The 8,117-nt window shown below is 43.4% G+C and overlaps 1 long non-coding RNA gene across 1 annotated transcript; it reads right to left on the bottom strand.

Annotated features, from left to right (window-relative positions):
• Positions 1-804: 804 nt before the first annotated feature.
• Positions 805-5,087, bottom strand: LOC308593294. Its single transcript, XR_014010897.1, has 2 exons — positions 4,905-5,087; positions 805-1,462 (listed from the first exon to the last, which is right to left on the bottom strand). It is a non-coding gene; the product is annotated as an uncharacterized lncRNA (long non-coding RNA).
• Between the last annotated feature and the right edge of the window lie 3,030 nt (positions 5,088-8,117).

Raw genomic sequence — 8,117 nt, 5'->3', positions numbered from 1 at the left:
TGCCTTAAGATGTCTCCTGAATGTCAGGGCGGGCGCCACTACCGAGAAGGCCCTCTGCCTGGTTCCCTGTAGCTTTGCTTCTCGCAATGAGGGAACCGCCAGAAGGCCCTCGGCGCTGGACCTCAGTGTCCGGGCAGAATGATGGGGGTGGAGACGCTCCTTCAGGTATACTGGACCGAGGCCGTTTAGGGCTTTAAAGGTCAACACCAGCACTTTGAACTGTGCTCGGAAACGTACTGGGAGCCAATGCAGGTCTTTCAAGACCGGTGTTATATGGTCTCGGCGGCCGCTCCCAGTCACCAGTCTAGCTGCCGCATTCTGGATTAGTTGTAGTTTCTGAGTCACCTTCAAAGGTAGCCCCACGTAGAGTGCATTGCAGTAGTCCAAGCGGGAGATAACCAGAGCATGCACCACTCTGGCGAGACAGTCCACAGGCAGATAGGGTCTCAGCCTACGTACCAGATGGAGCTGGTAAACAGCTGCCCTGGACACAGATTTGACCTGTGCCTCCATGGACAGCTGTGAGTCCTAGCAAATCCTAGCAAATCCTATACATATCTACTCAGAAGTAAGAACAATAAATTCAGTGGGATTTGCCTCCAGGTAAGTGTGCAGAGGATTGCAGCCTAAATGGTTCTCATTCTGGAAGCTACTGACATGAGTGTTAGATTCTTAGCCTTTCTGACAGCAAACTGTCTCTTGCTGTATTTGCACAGTTCAGTTATTTATGCTAGGCCTCTGGGATGTGGTGATCTAGGGATCTTAATATGTAAATAAATAAATAAGCATTGAGTTGACAAGATGTCACTGTAAGATACTTCATTCATATGCAAGGATACGCAGAGATGTGGTCAGGGCAAACAAAGTTTGGCTTCTTAAAAGCAACAACAACCCTGGAACATGAAGAAGTGCAGAGTTCAGCTTACCATAATCTTCTTATGGTTGCCAGGCCAAATCCAGTCTGCAGGGAGACTGAACAATGAGTGAGAGCTCAGTTGGAGTAGCATCATATTCTGGTATACTAAATTACTAGAAACCACCGTGTCATGGTGTGGACTTCTAAACACAGCACGTAAGAATATGGTAAAGGTATATGCTTGCATTTTTTTTACCATGTTCTTACCTGCTGTATTACAAATGCCACGCAACCTCTTTAACATTTATAATGATGGGATTGTTTAAGCTTCCATGGCTTCATTCCAACTGTTTATGAATAAGTTCATGGAACTTGTGCAGATTCACTAGTCCTTATGCCATTCATTTATGTCTCAAAATCAGTCTCATCCTGCTAATTTTCTTCTCGGTCTTTTTGCTCTCCAAATAGGTCTGGAAAATGGTGATGCCAAGCCCCTAGTACCACTTTGACCTTCCACTTGGTGGAGTCCGTACATCTGAGTGACCTTTCCATTTCATCTCTTTTCTCCCATGGTCCATGCTGCAATTAAGTTCCTCTTGTCTCTCTCTGTATCATTCAAGAGACAATGATTAAAAGGTGAATAAATTACGTTGCTTTTTGAAACAGTATTATCCTGCGATCTATGTAAATACCTGGACATGAGCAGGGGGGGAAATGTTTTCTTTGTGGGCTTGAGGCATTTCTTTGTGGGCTTGATGTGATTTCTTCCATGCACTAATTAAAATGGGGAAAAAGAGTATTTCTAAAACATCAACATATGATGAAAAAAATTTCTTCAACTTGAAAGATTTGCTATGTTTGTTCATTATGAATGGGCCACTCTTGTTTTCTTTCAGGATATTCTGGAGCAGATGTCCCCAAGCTGGTACCTTCCACATGCTTTGGGCTACAACGTGCATCATCCTTTCCACTGGCTGTGCCAGCTAGGGCTGATGGGAGTTGTAGTCCCAAAACATCTGGAAGGCACCAGGTTGAGTATTTCAAACACCAATTACTGTTCACTGGCTTTGTTTCTAGAAATAAAATATGTCCACCCTCCTTAAAAATAATAAATCAGGAGGCTAATATGATGATGAAAGGTGAGGCCTAATAATAGGTAAGCAATCCTACAGTCCTTTGAAAGGTAGCCCAAGATGTCTGAGGAGGGAGTGAATGAATAGGTAAAACACACATTCATTGAATCCAAAGAAAACTTACTATTTCATAGGAATCTCCTAGGCGGAGCAAGCGAAACCCATCATAGTCCTCATTGGCAAGGTTTCAGAGGGTTTCAGAGGTTTCAGCTGCTAAGGATGGGGGATAAATTCATTTTGGTGTGAATTTTAATGAGATCCTTCCTATTTTAAACTTTTTGAAATAGTAAGTTATCCGAAACACAGCTATCCTTCAAAATTTGTACTTCTCTGAATTTGATAGTTCTTTACTTAAGCAAACAAGGGACCTGTTGAGATGCTTTAGGACAGTGTTTCCCAACCGGTGTTCCGCGGCACACGAGTGTGCCGTGAGACATCGGCTGGTGTGCCGCGAGATGCCTGGAGGGAGGCGGGCGAGTCGGGCGGCGAGAGGCGGGGCGGCAGCGGCGAGGAGAGGCCGCGCCTCCTGCTGCTGCCTGGCGCTCCTCCTCGCAGCCGGCAGCGCTGCCTGGGCGCCTCCGTGCGACTCTGCCTCGCTGGGTTTGGTCTCCCAGCAGAGACGGGTCACACGCGCACCTCCCTCCCTCCCTCAGCCTGCGCGGAGGGAGAGCCAGAGAGAGGCATCGCTCCTGCGCGGCGGGAGAGGGAGCAGCCGGAGCGATGCCCCAAACGAAGGCATGGGACCGGAGGGGAAATCCTCTCCGAGGAGGATTGAGCGCAGCTGAGAGAAGCCTTTCGAGGAGCTGCCGTGTCCCCTGGAAACCCCCGTCCCAGCTCTGCCTGCCTGCCTGCCCAAAGCTTGGAGGTTCCCCGGCAAGGGGGAGGGAAAAAACTTTCACTTTTGTGCGTCCCTCCCGGCGTGACGCTGCGCGCTGACGTCACGGGGCGGGGCTTTAATGGTGGTGTGCCGCGAGATTTTTTTTCAGTAAACAGGTGTGCCGTTGCCCAAAAACGTTTGGGAAACACTGCTTTAGGACACGGGTAGCCAACATGGTGCTCTCCAGCTGCTGTGGACTACAGCTCCCATCTGTCCGAGGGAGCATGGGCAATGGTCAGGAATTATGAGAGTTGTGGTCCACAACATCTGGAGGGCATCATATTTGCTACCCCCTCCCAGGAGACCTGATGAACTGGCCCTGGTCAAATAAATATGGCCTTGGTCTTTTCTCCCTGTGATTGATATTTGCCATATTCCTTCACATATCTAGTTAAACAATCAAAATGAATGAACAGGTGCGTAAGTACTAGATAAATAAAATCAAACAAAAATCTGCTAGGATGAATTAATACCTAACTTTTCAAGTGGTTAAAATGCTTATTTGATTTGATCATCCTCATGGGTTTCTATTGCAATACAATGTGAATTTTTAAAACTGAAAATAAATTCACCTACCCCACCTTAAAAAAAACCAGCTGCTGTAGTTTTCTTTCCCATTATATAGCAGCATACTGAGCTTTAAAAGTAGCAAAGTGATATAACTGATGAGCTGTGCAGCCCTATTTTTCATGGTGTTATATTTACCATGAGACTTATTTATCATTGTTTTGGTACCGCATAGAATATCAACCATAATACTTGATATAATGGTAGCACTGAGAAATGAGCTTATTCCTCCAATGTGCAAAGCCCAAGCAGAGTGCTGATTCCAATGGGCTGCAAAAATCGTACGGCAAAACTCCTTCAAACATTTCATAGAGCACTTGTAGTCCCCATTGCCCCAGTATATTTTCAGCACTGAATGCTGATCTTCCTGGAGCAAGAAGCAGTAATCATGGGGCTGAAAGTGTCCTCCATCATTTCACGAATCATGTGCAAGTGAAATTATGAATATAGTGTCTTAAGCAGATAATTCCAGTACTTAACAAAAGATGGTATGATTCATTTCCATATGCATCAGAACTATCCCAGCTGATGCTGCAGTTACTGTAAGATTGTATGTTAACTGTCCCCTGGAAAGCAGAAATCAAGATATATTTCCTTTTTATTTTTATTTTTTCCCCAGGAAAAAAAATCCAATATGTGTACAAAACATATCTTCTCTTGTAGCACTTGACTAAAGTGAGGTTGAGTGTTTCAATTGGCAAGGATGAACTTTGAAGGATGAGCTCTCTGTCCAAACAACATTATTTAAGGCGCCAATATTTCCTTTCAACATTTTCCAATGACACTGGCTAGTGAACTCGGCCATCTCCCTTCCCTGCAGGTTTTGTGTATAGGCCAGTAATTTAAACTTGATATAATTAGTATGTAGCATCAGTTCCTGGTCATCTCAGGACTAGGATTCAGCTTTCCTGGTTTGCTCATCTGGGTCCAGAATTACAATATAGTACTTATATTAGTATGAACTAGAATAATACAAACAGGATCTTGCAAGGCAGAGACATTCACAGAACTTACAAAAACTGCATCAGCAGGTGTGGGATTTTTTTTTTGCAACTTTTTTCTTTTGCAGAGCAGCAATAAGCCTTGCTGTTGTTTATGTTCTACATTGTTTTATTCTCATAATGTAACTACATGTAGTTTAAAAGTTCAGGCTACAAAACCATTTTTTCCAAGCTGGCTTTCTGGAACACACTCGCATTGCCAGGAACCACACCCAGTGGCGGAGTTTCATGCTCTGGCAGGCGGGGGCGGGCGCATGTTCTGGGGCGTCCTGGGGGCGGGGCATGCCGCCTGCAGGGGCATGGCACCCAGCGTAGGTGGGGGCAGCCACGATGGCACCCTACCAGGATCACACTCCTCTTCCTGTGCCAGTGACCACACACACACACACACCACCACATTATCTTCCTTCCTCTTTTCAGCTATAGGAACATACACTGCCCCAGAGTATGGTGGTTTCTTCCTGGCTGACCTAGTGTAGCATTTTCTGAACATCTAGCTCCATTGATGCATCTCACTTATACAGATGGTACAAGCTCACTTTGGGTGTTCAAACTGGAGTGAGGATGAGTACACTAGCTTCACCCTCAATGCCAACCCAATCACTCCCCCATGAGTCAGAGGGATAATTTCTGAAGCTCTGATCTTGCATTGTTCATGGTGGACTCCTTGTACAATCTAGAACCTTGATCTTCCAGTGTTCTACAATACACAGGGACCCTACAGAAGTAAAGCAGCTACTCTGCTGCAGACCTTTGCCTCCAACTTAGGGAGGGTGACTGCACAAGGATGGCAACAGGGCATGGGAGTGGGGTAGGACGTGTCCACTCTGTGCTTCATGTGATTCTAATTGTGTGAAGGATCAGAGCACCCAAACTGGGCTTCATATTTCACGTGGATCCATTCAAGATGCTTCATCAGGAGTTGGTGCTGAAATTTGAGAAATTTTAAGGAAATCCATGAGGATTTTCAGTTAACAAGACTAGTAAAATCATTTATGCTTCATTTCATGTTCATTCCTACTGTTAATTAGCAAAAGCATAATCTGTTTCACTCTCTCACAAATTTTCGTATTATTGGTCGGGTATCACTGTTGTTTACCTTGCTGCACCTCAGAACTTCCTCTTTCTTTCTTTGTGTGGTTGCCATTGTGTTTGCTGCTGCATCAGAGGGAGGCAAGAATACCTGCTGCTCACATTCAGATAAAGCACAAATTATAACTGGGGGGAAATTAAGCGGGAGTCATAGTTTGTTTATTTAAGTTTGTATAATCCACACTTCAGTTTTAAGAGAAGCACCCAGGGTGGGTAACTTCAGAATAAAAATGATTTATGCCAAAGGAAGTGAAAACAAATATAATAAAAGCAGCAGGATAAATGAGTGCATTAAACACACACACACACACACACACACACACACACACACACACACACACACACACTTTTCTAATGCTATAAAAGCTTTGGGTACCCTTTGATCAGGGGCCAAGTTCTTTGAATAGGAATCAATTCTTTATTCACACTACACCATGCAATAAATCTGAACTTTTTTCATGCTGTGTTGTCTTCTATTGGCTGGAGGAATCAATGTCTCTATTTCGCCTTCCCTTCTAGAGTAACAATGCCCTAAAATCTAATAAAGGCCAATGCTTGAGAAACATAATTCAGAATAAATTAAAAGTCACTTGGACACCATCACAGAAAACCAAGAGAAATATTTGAGTGGTTTAAAAAACAACAACCACATAAATGTAAAAGAGAGAGTGCCATCCAAATCATCCTGTGCTAGATGTTGGATATGCAGGGTGCCACCACTGAGAAAGCCCTTTCTCTGGATATCATTCACCTCACCTCAGAAAGCAGAGACATATAGAGAAGGTATTGATGCTTATCTCACATATGTCTGTGTCATATGGGGATGGGGCGAATGGTCGTTCTGGTATATTGGTTCCAAGCCATAAAGGTTTGATGGCACTATACCATGAGCAGACTCTGTTTAATCTTCATATTTCCATAGTACCTTAATATGACTGGCAAGGCAATCTATAACAAAAGCCAAACTACCTGTTACACACAAGACACATAACTGCTCATCTCAGTCTTTCGTTTTTATTTAAATACATCTGGAATGGAGGCTCTGAATGCAATTACAGCAGTGGTGAGGGGTGTGTGTGTTTAATTCTGTCTACATGCCCACCTTTAATTCTGCAAGAAAAATACTGTTGCCTGTTGGTCCCCCCAGCCTCATGAAAACAACACCAGCTTTAGGCAGACAATTTACATCAGGAATACATCAATTTACATCAGATACCGCCTCAAACTATGTTGAGGTTAAAATTAATGCAATCATGGATTTCCTACATATGTCTTCTCTGGTCTTAAACTGACCTCTTATTATTACTACTGAATTCCTATAAACTATGAAAATGATAGTAAATAATCACAAAACCTCTTAAATGGTTACTTTCCCCACAACTGAGCCTGACTGAATTTTTTCAAATGAATGTTTTCAGATGTAGCCACTGTTTTTCACAACTCAGCCTAGCTGAATGTTAACGGACTTAATATTCTTAGGAGAAACATGCTCTTGAGTTTGGAATTAATGGTCTTGGTGGAGGGGGAAGGTTATTTAAGATGGTAATTTGTATTACTGAACTTGCTTTATAAATGTGATGCTAAGCCAGAGCTGCTTCATTTGCCCTCCTCAACTCATTCTACTGGCCCCCCAGAGTTCTGACCCCGGGGGTCCTGCCTTGATGGCCCCACTGTTATCTGTTCCCATATGTCCCTATCCCAGCCCAAATTCATCCTAAAAGGCAGTGGTTCTGCTGAAGTCCAATTTTCTATCCCTACTTCCTATATCTGCATTTTTTAAATTAAGAGTCCTGATTATGTATTGTCATGTTTGTTGTGATGGGACAAACTATATACATACCGTATTTTTCGCTCTATAAGACGCACCAGACCACAAGACGCACCTAGTTTTTGGAGGAGGAAAACAAGGAAAAAATATTCTGAATCTCAGAAGCCAGAACAGCAAGAGGGATCGCTGTGCAGTGAAAGCAGCAATCCCTCTTGCTGTTCTGGCTTCTGGGATAGCTGCGCAGCCTGCATTCGCTCCATAAGACGCACACACATTTCCCCTTACTTTTTAGGAAGGAAAAAGTGAGTCTTATAGAGCAAAAAATATGGTGTGTGTGTGTGTGTGTGTGTGTGTGTGTGTGTGTGTGTATGTATATATATATATATATATATATATCTATCTTTAAATGATATATACCATTACAATGGTTTGCCTATCACACAAACTTATTTTAAGGGCACTGGAAAATACACTCTAGTCTCAATCTGCTAGGAACTGTCTTTTGTGCACACTGGGTTGAAACGAATACAGCTGTGGATTGTGCCCTCTACAGCCGGATTTTGTAAACTCTTCAAGTGGCGTTATAGAACACTTTTAAGAGCGAACTTCAGAGATCATTATGTAACTGAATACAAGAACCAATAATGTCAGCATGCCATAACAACAAGTCACCGTGGTTCGATTTCAAATACTGCTGTGCATTTAATAGCTTCCTGCATGCTTTGTGCTCTTGTCCCAGCAATGCGAGTCTACATGGGGGCACAACTTAGCAGATTAGCATTGAGAGGTCACACATTCAATAAGAATATGCATATCCCTCTTG

Source organism: Podarcis bocagei (genome assembly GCF_964188305.1).
Source record: "Podarcis bocagei genome assembly, chromosome: 8".
Lineage (NCBI taxonomy): Eukaryota > Metazoa > Chordata > Lepidosauria > Squamata > Lacertidae > Podarcis > Podarcis bocagei.
Note: the sequence above shows the minus strand (reverse complement) of the source record. Positions and strands in the feature narration are given on the sequence as shown.